This window comes from Cyprinodon tularosa, unplaced genomic scaffold (genome assembly GCF_016077235.1).
Source record: "Cyprinodon tularosa strain WSP-4 unplaced genomic scaffold, ASM1607723v1 ctg270, whole genome shotgun sequence".
NCBI lineage: Eukaryota > Metazoa > Chordata > Actinopteri > Cyprinodontiformes > Cyprinodontidae > Cyprinodon > Cyprinodon tularosa.
Window position 1 is genome coordinate 1,506,502 of NW_024038975.1, and position 16,702 is coordinate 1,523,203.

General features: G+C 34.4%; 3 long non-coding RNA genes across 3 annotated transcripts; all 3 read right to left on the bottom strand.

Annotated features, from left to right (window-relative positions):
- Window positions 1–4,479: 4,479 nt before the first annotated feature.
- LOC119786344 lies at window positions 4,480–7,840 on the bottom strand. The gene is made up of 4 exons (XR_005281175.1): window positions 7,805–7,840; window positions 7,298–7,321; window positions 5,452–5,551; window positions 4,480–5,055 (listed from the first exon to the last, which is right to left on the bottom strand). It is a non-coding gene; the product is annotated as an uncharacterized LOC119786344 (long non-coding RNA).
- A 196-nt stretch (window positions 7,841–8,036) lies between these two features.
- Window positions 8,037–10,281, bottom strand: LOC119786324. Its single transcript, XR_005281172.1, has 3 exons — window positions 10,150–10,281; window positions 9,790–9,813; window positions 8,037–8,098 (listed from the first exon to the last, which is right to left on the bottom strand). It is a non-coding gene; the product is annotated as an uncharacterized LOC119786324 (long non-coding RNA).
- Window positions 10,282–13,836: 3,555 nt separating this feature from the next.
- LOC119786411 lies at window positions 13,837–15,768 on the bottom strand. The gene is made up of 4 exons (XR_005281179.1): window positions 15,697–15,768; window positions 14,332–14,625; window positions 14,149–14,172; window positions 13,837–13,960 (listed from the first exon to the last, which is right to left on the bottom strand). It is a non-coding gene; the product is annotated as an uncharacterized LOC119786411 (long non-coding RNA).
- Between the last annotated feature and the right edge of the window lie 934 nt (window positions 15,769–16,702).

Sequence of the window (16,702 nt, forward strand, 5' to 3'; positions counted from 1 at the left end):
ATTTTGAGTTGGTCTCCCTCACATGTCAATGTTTTAATTGAAATTTTATTGTAAGTGCATATTTGGTTTTTATGTGTGTGTCTTTGTACGTATGTAATGATGAGATGTAATTTTGATGCCTATCTTGGCCAGGTCTCCCTTGCAAAAGAGATTTTTAATCTCAATGGGTATTACCTGGTTAAATAAAGGATAAAAAAAAAAATAATAATAATAAAATAAACTGCTTCATCCTCTACTTAGCCTGCCTTCTTCCAGTCATCAGTGCCAGATTAAATGGGGCCCCTTGGTGACAGTCTTTTAGCATGTCTTATTGTTTGCTGATTGCCTGATCCCATTCCACCTTTGGAATTCTGAGCCTGCCTGTTCCCATTCTGATCTGTTTGCCTGATCTGTTTTCGGACTCCTGCTGGATTCTGCCTGTCTACCAAATCTGGTACTGACTGAAGTAAACATCATCCTCTGGGCATGGACTAAACTATATGACCAGGTTAATGACTCACACGTTCATCATCCTCTACCAGATTGACGTGGTTACTAACCTGCGTTCTCTTCCTGCAGGGGTTCCTGCCTTATACATCCTCGCTGTTCAATGCAGATAAACACTTTTTTGAGATATCAAACTGTCTGTCTGCTTTTAATACTGGGTCCTCTGTTCTGAGCCTTGACATGGTGATTTTGGAAGTAGATAACAAACCAGTAGATCCTAATTATCCCTATTACTAAGATCCACAACGAACATAACGTGTTTGGGCAGAAACTGCATTTGTGATTGATGCTGATGGTGAATTTTACTTATGTCATATTAAATTAGGCATTAATTACCGCATGTTTTGCTTTTATGAATTAACAAATAATAATGTTGCACTCTGTGGACAGGAGCAACTAAAAAGGAGCTAAGAGAAAAGAAAAGAGACACTAGGGGGCAACAAAGAGTAGCCAGGGAAATACAGGATCCAACTGTAACTAGGAAAGAATATAAATGAAGCTAAGGGAAATAAAACTAATGGCTACAACTAAAACTAGTCCAAAGAATAGATAATGCCACAAAAGCTGGACAGAGATAACTGAAAGAAATAAAAAGGGAGAGTAAAACTAAGAATTCATAAAGTAAGAATCCAAAGAGAGTCCAACCCGCCCCCATTCTTGCCCTTCTTGAGGGAGGGCAAGAAACAAAAACACAAACCAGAATACAAAAAAACTAGCAAAGATGGACTACTGTGAAGCAGAGTCTCTGGAGGCCGGCCAGGAGGGCAAAGGTGAAGCAGAGTCTCTGGAGGCCATCTATGAGGCCTAAGGCGGAGCAAAGTCGCTTGAAACCAGATGTGAGGCCAGATGTGAGGCCAGATGTGAGGCCAAAGAAAGAACAAAGTCTCTGAAGGCAGGCATTGGGGCCAGAAACGGAGCAAAGTCTCCCCTGATGTTCACACCGGGAAGACACCTGATGGAAGGTCACTCAAGCCAAGGACTAGAATCTGCAGACCTTTTAAATGCTGAGGGGACCTGGTGGCCAATTTTTGAGCCAGTCTACTGCAAAACCAGGCAACACATCTTTCTGAGGCTACAGGAAACATTGAGATGCTAGAAATTGGATGACTGAAGCATCTGAGAAGCTTCCCTGCTGCAGGCCTGACATGCTAAGCTGCTGAATACTGGAAATAATTCACCCTTTTCTAAAATGGATATCAATAGATGTTGCAGGTCTGGCATATTTAGGGAAAGGGTTGTCAGCTAAACAAATTGGGCTTATAAGGATTTTTCAAAATTCTGTGTGTTTACTGTTCTGCAAACTAATATGATGCAAATGGTAATGACATGGTACACCATGAGCTAAAACGAACATTATTTCTCTAAAGGTTTAAACACTGATACAACATTAAGGTTTATGTCTTTCCTCATGTGCTAATCACATATGACCAAAGAATCCTTTAAAGGCACACTATGCAACATTTTTCAGTTAATTAATGTGTTCCATAACGTTATGGATGACTAAATGAGTCATTTCAGGTTGAACAAAGGTATTCTCGGCCGCCCTGGTGGTCTGTGGGGGAAATACCGCACTTGCAATTGCAGGAGCGCCGACCCGCACCCACAAGTCTCGCGAGAGACGGTCTTGCTTTACGGCGAGAACTGCTACACCCCCCAGTTAAAAGCATGCTCGTTGCCAGCGGGATGTACTTGCTGCTTTCACACCGGATGCAGCAAAATCGCGTCTGCTGCTTCATTTTTACTGCTTGTACCAGTTAGTTCTGACGCGCGTTGGGCGGAGCTTCACTATCCTTTCTCTGCCTTGCAGCTATATTTGCTGTGATCAGTGGGAATAAAGTAGTTTTAATATGTTTTTAAGTGAGAAAATACTCCTGAAAACGTAATCAGTGCAGTCAGTTCATTCAGATTATCATCCTGCCTTACAATATTTTTTCTGTGGGAGCCGCTCAGACCCCCACATACCAGCGGTGGCTTCATTCAACAAAAACAATAAATGCTATGTAAGAAGTTAAACCCTGCTTTATAACTTCAAATGAAAAAGAGCACCCTTTGATTTAAAACTGAGATACTGTGCTAATTCACAAGACATGCCATCTCATGTCACTTTACAGACTGTTCGTTCAAATCAGTTAGACATGTTATAGTTTTCTAAAGTAAAACCATCTGATTGCATGGACTTTCACAGATTCAATCCTTCTGGTAAAGCATGTGGCGACAGTAGACATTCACCTGCATTGTGCTTTTAACTCAGGAGCAATTCTTCACACAGATGATGCATGTTGACAGAATAAATATTTCTTTCCTGTTTGCTGTTGTAAGAAAAGAAGGAGACATCATCTTACGTATAACAAAAGGAGATGTTTCCTCCTAATGGTAATGGCAATGAGTATGATAAACTAGCTCCACATGTGGCTTTGTCTGGGAAAAAAGCAGTAATACAGACCAGCTCTGAGTCAGTTTTTAAGTCACATTGATAAAAGGGAGTACAAACAGTTAGTAAAAGTAAAGCTGAGCCCTAATGTATGGGAAAGAATTGGGACAAAGCACTGAGAAGCAGGCAAACTTCTATTATTTATACAGGCATGCCTAATCTGTTCCGTGTCCAAATTCCCATTGGCCTGACATCCTGTTGTGAAATCTATACTAAGTGGCCTCTGAGCACATTTTCACACAGTCAACAAGACACAAATACTAAAAAGAAATTTTAAGGTGGAAAATGTGGATACTATTAGTGCAAATATATCAGCTTTTACTTTGAGTCCCTCTGCTTAATATGAGTTCCAGGCTTATAGAGCAGCACAAGCTGAAACCTTGTTTCTCCCGCTTTATAAGCCTGGAACTCAAAAGCTAATCCAGTCATTTTGAATTGAGAAAGCTTCCTGGATGGTAAGTAAAACCTCTTCAAACTTGGAAAGCAATGTTCAGTGTTTTTTTTTCTAACTTTTCAATTTTGTTGGATTATGACCCAGATGACTGAAAATATTCACCAGCATACCAGAAAAAAATATATACAACACTGGGAAAAAGACATTCTTATCTAAAATTAAAACTTTTTTTTAATATAACTGATAATAATTGGAAATTCCTGAGTAACATCACAACCACTAATTTACCTTCCCCTTTCAGCTGTTTACTTTTAGCACCCAAGGCAGGTTTCCGTTTCCTACCAGGAAATATTACCCCTGGACCAGGGATGACATCACTTTCTCTTTTGATCCTCCCACCTCCAGTAACTCCCTCCCCAAAATTTTAACAAAAGAGACAGAAAAAAATAGTAGCAAAACTTTTGAGCAGCTGATAGTTCCCATAAATATTTATTAAAAAGTATGCTTTTATATACAATTTATTCACTTGACTTTTAAATTCTGGTTAAAAAAAATAAATTCACTCACTAAACACAAGGGTGATGGGCTCATTTCTGTCCTTACAAGCACCACCTGTTCACATAGAGCTGAACAGTGTAACTTTTATCTAACTAGATTAACTAGTAAAGCTTTATGGATTTGAACTTGAATTCTGAACATTGACATGGATGACATCTTTCACAATGATGCCAGAAGGAAGAGTCATTATCAGGTTCCCCCTGTAGGACTTCACTGACCCTGAACATTCAGTCACATTTTCTCCACTTTAAAAAAAAAAAAAAGCATAGTCTGAATCAGTAGTTTGTCTTATTGATCCTGATAAAGTCCACTGTAGAAAAATATTAATCTATTTTTAGATTATTAATCTATTATTAGTGCAAATCAATGCACGTTTTAATGGAGTCCAGCTCCCATCGTTAAAAATCCTCTCTAAACAAAAATTACTACAGTAGGAGAGCGTAGACGTGCGCCATGCAGCAAATGTCCCATCTTGTGACCTACACCTAAAGCTAAAACTCACACCTAATCTGGATCATTACCTAATTTAAATGAATTGATCCTTGGCATGTGGCACACCTCTGGTAAAAATACATTTCCATATAATCCATTCATAAGTTTTCATTCATTCTTCTTAAAAAAAACATTCCCATTCGCTTTCGTCTTCAGTGAAAGTAAAATTCAGTAAAATTATAATAAAAAATATCCTGTTCACATCAACTTAATAAGGAGTTAGAAAACCAATACCTGTTAAACCCACATTATATACGTTCAGTAACAACGATATAACACTCCAGTTGATTATTATAACATCGAAAACATGTCAGAAAGTACAGGCAAAACAAAAGGATTTTTTTTTTTTTTTTGTTACAGATGGGAACAGATTCACTTGCTCATCTTTTCAGAAAAGACATGAAAACCTGCTGGAACCAGATATTATCTTCAGATCATCCATCTGATTCACCTTATGTTACTGGTTTTATCATAACTGGCAGATATGAGTGCATCACTACAAATCTGAGGTCTGGAGTAATTAAGAGATTTGTCACATTAAATCAGAACAGAAATATTGCAAAACCTCTCATTTGATTGGGATATAAATCTTAGCAAATGCCTTTCGTCGACACAGGCTATATGACAGAGCTATATCAGATGCCCTCCTCAGGGGGAAGTGATGTCATCCTTGATAGTCTCCCTTCTTTGTTTGCTGTAGACGGATAAATATGAAAGTCTTAATGTAGTGTCTGTCAAATAGATTTTTCAATAAATACCTGTATAAACATAAAACTTTATTAAGCCCAATGACCCCAAAGCACTTCCTACTGCATTAGGTCATTCAACAAACCAACAAACTTGAGTCATTTTTGTCTGAGAATTTAGTTTCATCAAATAGATTAAAACCCTTAAGAGGGTAAATTAAGAGGAAGTGTACAGGTTTAGGGTTCAATGCTTTATTTATAGTGGTATGAGTGTAATTTTAAAAACAGCTTAATGATTTTAAACCATTCGAGTGTGTTATATTACAATACTATACTTAATGGGCAAGTGAGATGAGAATAAACTTTTCAAATTGTCACCTAAATAAAAAAAAAAGAAAACTTACAAATAAGCATTCCCAAGGGCACCAACAACCAGAAGAAGGACAAATACTGGAAAGACTGACAAATACACTCTGCGAAGCTCTTTAGACTCAGATGTATTACCTACAAAAAACAAATATTATTTGCAACAATTAGTTTTCTTCAGTAATTAAAAAACATTAGAACTAATTTAAAGATGGTTGCAGTAATACATTTATATAGATAGCATTGCGGTGGCATCATACATTATAGTGTGAGCTTAGCGGCGATTGCCGCCATCTTGAGAGAGGCATGCATTTGCTTAGCGACCACAGAGGAAGACAGTACTCTCAGTAGGTTTTACACGTGGTTTGAGTCTTAATGATCTTATGAATACCAAGAAAACCTTGTACTAAACATGAGGGCAGATATAATGAAAAATTTGCTCTACTCCACTGAGGAAACAGTGCCAGGGCATGGAGCAGCTACAGCCAATCAAGACTAGCTGAAGAGGCTAACTGCGGAGGATCAAGGAAGCATGGCAGATGATGTCTTTTGTCCCATCCTTTGTAAGGGTTGCACCTGTTTTTCTGCTGGAGAATGCTGCAGAAAATACCGAATGCTTTCTCGGTTGGAAAATGATAAAAGATGGTTTATCTACCTCCCAGGCATGACTACTGCATTCGTTTATGAAATTTTGATTTCAGAAGTGGGGGGGATGCAAGTATTTTTTAATATAACGAACTTCAGGGTGTTTGACCATCCAATCAAAGAACCAAGCAGATGTTTGTAAATTGAGCTTTTCAAAACTGACAAAGGTGAAACCCAATCACACAAGAAAAGACGGTGAGCCAATCAGGAGCTTGTGGGCGGTCTAAAGCTGCGGTTTTCCACTTGGTCCTAGTGCTTAACAAATGTCTGCGTAATTAGGCATATCATTGTTTTTGGAAAGTAAAATGTGCAGGAGAGCAAAACCAAAATTTGAAAAAGTGCAGGGGACATGTCCCCCCCCCAAAAAAAAAAAACATTACTCCCATGACTGCATTTATAAACAACACAAGACTTCTGTATCATGGCCAGTTTTACAGTAGGCCTATCTACAGTTCCTATCTACGGTTGCTGTCCATCAGAACACATTAATAAGGAAAGTTGGCTTTATTGCCAGCTGTTTTAGAAAAAATTTACAAAAATATGCAAGGTTTAGCATGGCGAGTAATTGGCATTAGCTTTAGTGATAAAAGCCTATATAAATATATATATATATATATATATATATATATATATATATATATATATATATATATATATATATATATATATATATATATATATATATATATATATATATATAAATAAACAAGTAAAGAAGTGTGATGGAGCTCCTGAAGTAAAATTTTATTGGGCAAAAATTTAAGACAAATCACTGGAACCTGCTGTTTTCTGTAATGTCAGGAAATGTTAATTAAGACTTCTGTACCTGTTGACTGATAGGTTGGTATTACTGTTCATGAGCAAGGTGCTTTAATTTGTTTTTTTTTAGGCCCGAGCATCAAAGCACTGCGAAGGTCTTGTTAGTAGATTCTTTTTATGAATAAAAAGTTTAAATTAATATTTTATTATACTTAATTAGCAGTTAGTAAATTTTGATTTTTTTTGTATTACTTTTTTTCTATTTTGTGTTATTTGAATTACTAGTGTAAATGTATCATCTTTAATGGTAGAGTATGTAAACTTTCAAGCAGAACTGTATATAGTGACAGAAGCAGTCATTACTACGCTGTTGTTTACCCCTCCTGTAATGGTGTTGCATGGTCATCAGATGTGATATCCCGAATGCATGACGTGATACTATCTATAAAAATGACACATATACATATACATAGAACTGACCTGCAGATGGTTTCTGCTTGACTTCTGTTGAGAGAAAGAAATTTAAGAATTGAAACTTTGATACTGTCCATCAGAACACATTATTAAGGAAAGTTGGCTTCATTTGACAGCCGTTTTAGAAACATTTTACAAAAATATCCAAGGTTTAGCATGGCGAGTTATTGGCATTAGCTCTAGTGATAAAAGCCTCTATATATATATATACATATATATATATATATATATATATATATATATATATATATATATATATATATATATATATATATATATATATATATATATATATATATATATATATATATATATATATATATTAAAAAATAAGTAATTTTCTAAGAAGCTTTATAAAAATTAACTGAAACTTAAATTGTCAAGTTTTTAATAAGCTTAACATAATTGGATCTGATAAAGAATTATCTTATTGAACAGTTGGAAAATCTACTATAAATGCTATATTGAAAAATAAAGAATAATAGAATAAATAATAAGAATTATATGACTCACCTAAATTCACACAATGTGTTTTGTATCCACTATTATTAAAAGAGCATATATATTTCCCATTGTCCGCTTCTGTTATGTTCTTCAGCTGTATAGAGCAGTAGCCTTTGGTTTCACTTGGAATATGTTTCAATCTGTTCTCATAACCATTCAAAGGCAGTATTAGTTTTTCATCAAACTTACAAACCGGCTTTTCGCCGCCTTTTTGCCACTTAGAACAGTTCGGACAGATAATACAGTTACATGGCAAAACGACATCTTCATTGATGTAATCAGTTACGTTTTCCTCAGAATCACCTAGAAAAGAACAGATGACAAAGCATGAGTATGCACACAGAAACAATAGTTGGGGTCTTGGGGGGCTCTTTTCATCAAGATCTATTAAATATAATCATTCCACTTGACTGTTGAAGTTAAACTGTTAACTGAGGTGTTATTAGTTTAAGGGTCGGGTCCAACTGTTTTGTTTGTTTTACTACCTAATTTTATCTTAATTTGCTTTTTATTCTTGCCTTGCTTAAACTTGCCTTGCCTTGCCTAAAATACAAGTATTTCTTTCAGAACTCCCCTTTCATGGATCATAGACAATATTTGACTGGTAAAATACCGCTGTTTTGTACCTTATATGATCTCTGCCTCTCAAGAACCGCGGTTAAGTTGGTTTGAAGTTGGATATTGGATAGTCAAGCTCAGCGGCGAGATCTAGCAAATGGTTGAGGGACTCTGATGTCAGCCAGCGTCTCTTAGCTGCTCCCTCCTCACATACGCGGAGGTGCATTTAGGGACCGTCAACAAATCTTTTAACCAAGCACTCTTGAGAAACAAACATTAATAAATTCCTTATCTTATGACCAGCTATGACGAAACTAATATAAAACCATGCCAATAGAAAACTAAGGCACACTTGCTTTTATGCAATTTTAAGCTATTTTCAATTTTTAAGATATTTTTAAAGACAAAAGTTGGGACTTTTCTTCAAGTCATGTAACCCACTGACTCAAATTCTTTGTGTAATAGTTTTACTACATTATCCCGATGAGGCACACTCACATAGATTTGGAGTCAGTGGGTCACATGACATGGAAGCTATTGAAGAAATATCAATTTTGTATTATAAAAAATGTCAAAAATATATATACAAAGGCCTAAAATTGAATAAAAATGAGTATGCCTCATCAGACTATTGTAGTAAAACAATTTCACAAAGAATGTGAGTCAGTGGGTCACATGACTTGGAAGCTATTGAAGAAAAGTCCCAACTTTTGTCTTTAAAAAATCTTTAAAAATTGAAAATTGCTTAAACTTGCATAAAAGCCTTACATATTTTATCTATTTGGCATGGTTTCATATTAGTTTCGTCATAGCATGTCATAAGAAAAGGAATTTATTAATGTTTGTTTCTCAAGAGTGCTTGGTTGAAAGATTTGTTGACGGTCCCTAAATGCACCAGCGCGTGTGAGAAGAGGGAGCTGCTGGGAGACGCTGGCCGACATCAGAGTCCCTCAGTCGAATCAACTCTGAGCTAGGTCCCGCTGACTGCGCGGAGCTTGAATATCCAAAGTCCAACTTCAAACTAACTTCACCGCGGTGCTGAACCACTTCATTGCACAACATTATAGCCTACTAAATGCGGAAAAAGAAAAATCAAATGTTACCCCCTCTTAACCAAGAAGGAAAACTGACGAATCCGTCAGTGGCGAATAAATAATGAGCAAGTTGCTAGAACTGGTTAAATGAACACTTTTCTGGTTTTATTTAAAGCCACTACTGTAGAGCGATGTTGCAATCCTCACTTTATTTCAGAGTCTTGGCTCTGAAAACTCTCAGAGGAATAATGTGGGTTGAAAACAGCCGGAACCAATCCAGGGATTATGATATCTGCTTTTTCTCTCCCAATAATACAGTCAGATACCCTGAACATTTTTTGCTTTTATTCAAAGAGGACTACATAGATTCACTATTTGTGAGCAATGACAAAAGAAACTTACAGCCGTTTGTTTCTTGGAGTAGTCCTGTAAACCAACAGACAAACAAACAAAAAAAGCATTAAATACTTGAAGTATTTAGGCATGACTTTTTGACTTTCAAAGTTTGAGACACTGTCGTTTCTTCTATGCAGGACATTGAAGTGAAGGAAACAAAAATTCAACAGTCATGCTGCTTATTACACTAAAAAAACAACCGAGGGCATTGATGAACGTAAGATCTGGCAGAACACAAATTGTGAGGTTTTCACATATTTCAACTTTCTGCATAGTTGCTCTCAGAATAAATAAAAAGGCTGCCTCAGTTAAATGCTTTACAAACTCCTAAATGCTCTATACAAGTTAAGTATTTCTGTAACTTACCTGAGATTGTCACCAGAAAAACTGCCACTAAAAATTGCTGCATTTTGCCCCTTCTTCACCTTCATGCAACCTCTATACTGATTTGTGTCTTTCCATGTCCTTCTGAGTCTGGTCTGTAAGTGAAAGCAAAAATTGAAAGAAGAAAAAAGAAGGAAGAGTGTGATGTCATCTTTCCCAGAAGGAGGGAGAGAGGCACTCCTATACCTCTCTGACCTTAGATGTTTTATAATTTGTTATAGAAATGTAATTGCCGAAGCCATTAAATATTATCTTAGTACTTTTAATGCTACATGCAAAAAGTAATACAGGCATGATTTAGAAATGGGCTTTTACTCTGAAAGCCAATCCCTGGGCATTGTGTTCTGTTTGGGCTTCAAACTAAGTTGATTGCATCAGTCTTTATATGATAACTATCTCAAGAAGAACATTAAAGTTTGATCAAAATAAATAATAAACTCACTTTGGGAAGTTTCTCTTTAATCAGTAAATTCCTGAAAATCGCAAGAGGGAAATGCATCAAATAATATACCCTATGTCAATGTAATCAGACGGGACTAGTTGTAATACTTGCTGAAATACTGCATCTGAGTAACATTCACAGATTATTTTTAACTGTAAATTGAATTAATCCACTCCCTATCATTTCTGACGAGTTCACAGTCTCCAATGGCGGTTCAAGAAAAATTACATAAGGGTGGCCAGGCAGGGACTAATGTGCACTGAGGAGTGGCATGGAAATGAATGGGCACCAACCCTGTTGTGTCAACCTACACTGATCACAATGAACCAACAGGAAAATTAATAAAGCACAACATCTATATTTTCCAAATAATTCACTCAAAACAGACCAGATTTTCATGAGGCCATTGTTAATAAAAATATGCACGTATTTATACATTGGAACTGGCTTGAGCTGTTCCTCTTCATCTTTAATTACATAGAAAAAATCCTTGATGATTGCAAAGACTAACTTTTATGTATAAAACATAAAAACTAATTTTTCCTCTTACAGTGCAGCCTATTGTTGTAATTGATTGCTATGTACTTGTTGTTAGTTTTGGTTAATACAGCTACTAACTTTAAAATGCCAAAGTAGAACATTCTCCATGATGGTATCACTGCTGCCACCCCCTGGTTTACAAGAGAACTGCTCGTTCCAGAGTTGGCGAATTAAATCCACATGGGGATTAAAGGTATTGTGGAGGACTTTTGAAATTTTTTTAGAACATTCACTCTCTCCACTTTAAAAAAAATGTACACGGGCAACCCTGTACCTGCTCCTGAGAGGGAACGCCTAGTAAATGCATGCCAGGACCATTGACAAGCCCATTTCTCCTCGTGCACGCTCTGTTTAAATGTTGCTGTTCTTATAGCCCATACAAGCCTAGTGTGTCCGAACTTCCACCCTAACCCTAAATCCCTCAATCACTATATACAGCAGGGACTATATAGTGGACTTTATAGCGAACTCAGTTAACTTACCGTTCAGACAGATTTCTACTTTTTGGTCCATAGGTTACATAACTCCTCCTCCTCCTATATATATATATATATATATATATATATATATATATATATATATATATATATATATATATATATATATATATATATATATATATATATATATATATATATATATATATATATATATATATATATGTGTGTGTGTGTGTGTATATACACTTCATACAAAGTATGAATTGATGACTGATGATGATTCTGAAACATTTTAGTAACAGAAAACTTATTTCAGATGTAATAAAATGTTTAAAAAAAATTACGTTGCAAAGAGAAATAAAATATTTGAGAAGGAAATTGGACTAGTTGTAAACACTCCTTTTCCATTGACATTTCTTTATTAAAACAATTTCTTTTTTTACACATCAGGCTTTTAAATTCTGTTAAAAAAGGAAATGTACAGTAAATTGTTTCACTGAATTTCTGGGCGATTAATTAATTTTATTCGTCCTTACAAGCATGGTCAGTTTTATCCAGCTAGATCTTCACCAGTACCTCTCTATAGCTTTATGGACTCATTTGAACATCAATTCCAGTGGAATCTAAACATTGAAAAGGATTACATCTTTCACAGAGAACAGATCTCTTAAAAATGGAAAAGCAGAAATAAAAACAATCACTACCACATATATTGGGGTAAAAGGGTCGTTGATAGTTCATCACTGAGCAGAAGGAAGAGTCTTTACCAGGTTTCCCTTGCAGGACTTCACTGACCCTTTCAGTCACATTTTCTACACTCTTATTTTAACCAATGGGATGAATCAGCAGTTTTTCTTAAAGATCGTAATAAAGTTCACAGTTGAAACAGTTATATCAATTATTATTAGCGCATATCATCAGTGCAGTGTTAATGGAGTCATGTTCCAAATTGCTCAAAATCATGTGTAAAAATGAATCAAAAATATAATCCTTATTAGGCACTAAGGGATAATTAAGGGCTCATGTCTTGAAAAAGGTAGTTTCAATGCAAAGTAAAAGTAAAAGAACAATATCCTGTTTATATCAACTCAACATGGAATTAAAGTAAAACATGATACAGTCACAGTAAAACTCACATTATCACAGATGTTGTTCATTAACAAATAAAGATATAACAATCTTGCTGAATATTATATTCTGAGAAAATGTCAGAACCATAAGTAGTATTTATTAATTAATAATAACCACATCTATAAATATAAAAATAAAATCAGAGTAAAACAAAGTGATATTTCTGAGAAAAGTTGGTAATAGATTTGTTTTGACTATGTATTAATTAAATATATGGAAGACTGAGAGGAATTCAAAGCTTATGTTAGAACCAATGACTACGTTCAGATCATCAGTATGATTCACCTGTTGTTAGAATCAGACTTTAATCCCTGCAAGTTAAAACTTGCAGGGATTCAAGTTAAAACAGAAAGATTGCACACACCTGTCATCTAAACTTTATTTTATTTGAATGTTGGGAAACAACTGTTGTCGACACAGGCTTTATGACACAACTTCCTCAGTTGATGTCCTCAGAGGTGATTGAGTGCTTGAGTGGCTGCTTTCCTATCACTTCTTTGTTTTCTGTTGACAGATAAGTGTAAAAGTTAAACTACCTACATACCTACCTACATACATACATACATACATACATACATACATACATACATACATACATACATACATACATACATACATACATACATACATACATACATACATACACACACACACACACACACACACACACACACACATACATACATACATACATACATACATACATACATACATACATACATACATACATACATACATACATACATACATACATACATACATACATACATACATACATACATACATATTGCATTTCAGATAAATAAAGAATTTTCATCTGTCAATATGCTCTATCCAGAACTCTTCAAGCTTTATTTTCACCTGGTTTAATTTTGTAAAAACTATTATTTAAGGAACCTTTTGCTATCCGATTATTATTCGAATTCAACGAAATAATAATTGACAGATTAATCAATTTGCAAAATAATCGTTAGTCGCAACCCTAATACATAAATAAATACATACATACACAAGAAGAAGACTATATCAGACTATATTGAAATACCATACTTTGAAAGTAAATAAAGAATAAAAGAGAATAAACTTAAAAGAAATATTTAAAAAAAGGAAACTCACAGATTCCTAAGTACACCCACAACCAGAAGAAGAGCAATTACTGGAAGGATTGCAAAATACATTCTGGAAGGATTCTCTTCGGTTGATGTCATATCAGGGTTTTTATGAATAGCAGGAACTTCATCTGCAAGATATAAATAATAGTAGCAACAATGAGAACAGTATATACAGCTATGATTTTACATATATCAACATAATGTCTCTAACATTGTGTGCTTAAAAAAACATTAGAATAATTTCAAAGATGGCTACAGCAATAAACCTTATTATTACCTGTATTTTTTAAGAAAACAGTTTAATAGAAGAACTGACCTGTAGGTGATATCTGGTTGACTTCTGTAAAGAGAAAGCAATTTACTGTCAGTGGAAACATGTTAATAAAAAAGGGTTTCTTCTATAATAATTATTTTTGACAGCTTTGGGGATTAGCTACGATCTAAATTGTTGAAAAAATTATTAATATTAATAGTGTTAAAAATTAAATAACAGACTTACTCAGATTTAAATGAAGAATTTGATATTCTTTATTCTTATAAAAACGGCAACTGTAGTTTTTGCTGTCATTCTCAGTGATATTCCTCAGAAGTAAAGAGCAGTTAGTGTCGCTCTCATGTAGATAGGTTGTAACCCTGGTTTTGTAGTTTTCCCCATATGTTTTGTTTTCCTGTTTAAATTTCAAAACCAGTGATAGCGGATTTTCAATCTGCCATTTAAACTCTTCCGTAGAATTTCTTTCCTCACAAGTGCATGGCAGAAGGATGTCTTCACCTTGGTTACCTGTAAGACAAACTGTAACAGGAGACAAAACTTATTAACTTAGATGTAACTAATTAGAAAGCAATGTAAACCCAGATTTACATCCAATAAAAACAAAAGGAACATTTAATGTATCATGTTTTACTTATCTGGAAACATGTTTCAGCTCTAAGACATCTGCTGAAATTCTCTATACAGAACTATAGAAACCCAAGTGATATGATACACCACAAGTTCACAATTTCACCATTTCCAACATTTCAAATAAATTAATAACGAATCAAGACTTTACTACATGATGGGTACCATAATTTTTCAAATATTTTCCCTTTCCTACTTCTTATTAAGAAAACTGCACAGCCATTCTTCATGGTAAATGACATGCTTTCTGTCAAAGTGCAATAAGGAGCCAACCAAAAAGACACCACTATTTGTATATCTAGTTACATGTAAATATGGTGCCAGAAATTTTGAGCCCAAAGACAAGAAATAAGAAAAATTGAGCCCCTGCTTTTATATCTAGTATCTACGCGATCCATCAAAAGATATTTTAATGACTAACTTTATAAATTCTGCAATGTCTGGCTTTATGCAGCTTCACCACACTATTTTAAATTGCACAATGCTAGTACAGCTAGTGAATTTTACATCCAGCAGTCTGTATGCTCAAAGAAAGCATACAAGGCGTCACTGGTGTCAGCATTGTCTGTGCGGATTGTTTGGGAGAGAGAACCATAGTAAATGACTAATGCCAGACAAACTGCTCAGAAAATGTGCTGACAGCAAAGATTAATTCCTGATTCAGTATGCAATATGGGGTTTTATGCAAGAGTAAAAGTCAGCGTGAATATATCATAACGGTCATATTTTACAGGCTACATCTCTTGTTTTTGCAAAAAATGCCAAATGAAATATTCCTTAATTTTTCAGAAAAAATGAATGTTGATTAAGAAAAAACAAAAGCATCAAACTGGATTATTTTTATATTAGAAATTAAATACAATATAAAATGGTTATTAAGACATAATAATCAAAATACAACAAAACTGTGACTTTCTGCACAATGCTATATGTAATTTAAAACTTTCACTATAAAACATTCACCTCTTTCATTGAGACAAAAGGTTCCTCTGGAATGGAGAGATGGGTCTGCTGTTGACTCGGACTTATCTGTTTAGGGGAATAAAAAGGAAATGTTTAATACACAAATATATTTACTAGCCCAGGATGCAGACCAGGAAGCAGTCCTAACTTCTCCTCTATAACCCACCATTGCACAATCCTGACAGTAAACAGTTGAACTTTTAGCAATCTTCTGAGCTATAATTTGATAGAGTAAATCATAATATTCTTACACATTTCTATAGGAACAGCACATCTGACAGATTTCCTTTTTGTTTATGTTGATATTAAAACTCCTCAAGCTCAAGGGTTCCCTGTGGAGTACCACAGGGATCAGTGCTAGGGCCATTTCTCTTTACTATATTTATATGCTCCAAATTAGTAGAAATTTTAGATAGAATGGGATTAACAAGTAATTTAATTTAAAATTTTGTTTGTAAACTCAATATTTATTTTGGAGCTAAATATTTATCAAACAAACTATATATTTGATTTGTAAACTAAAAATTGAACTATAAACAATTTTTTTTAAACCAACTTAGTATTCTGTTTGCAAAATCAAGTTAAAAGAAACGTTTAGTTGAGAAAATAAATCTTTAGCTTGCTAACAAAAATATTTTGACTGGCAATCTAAATATTTATTTTTGAATTTAAATTTTATAAATCAATGAATGACATGTTGAAAAAACGTATTTTTCTCTTAAAACATGATAAATAACAATAAATATTGGTCCTAAGTTTTGACTACTTAACTTTACAACTTCTATTGATATGCTGATGATAGTTAACTGTATTTGAGCATATATCCAGAGAAAACTGAATCATCACTAAGACTACAAGCATGTCTTGAAGACATGAAAACCTGGATGACTCTAAACCTTCTGTTTTTGAATGCCTACAAAACATATATATATATATATATATATATATATATATATATATATATATATAGATATAGTTATATCTATATCTATATATAGATAGATAT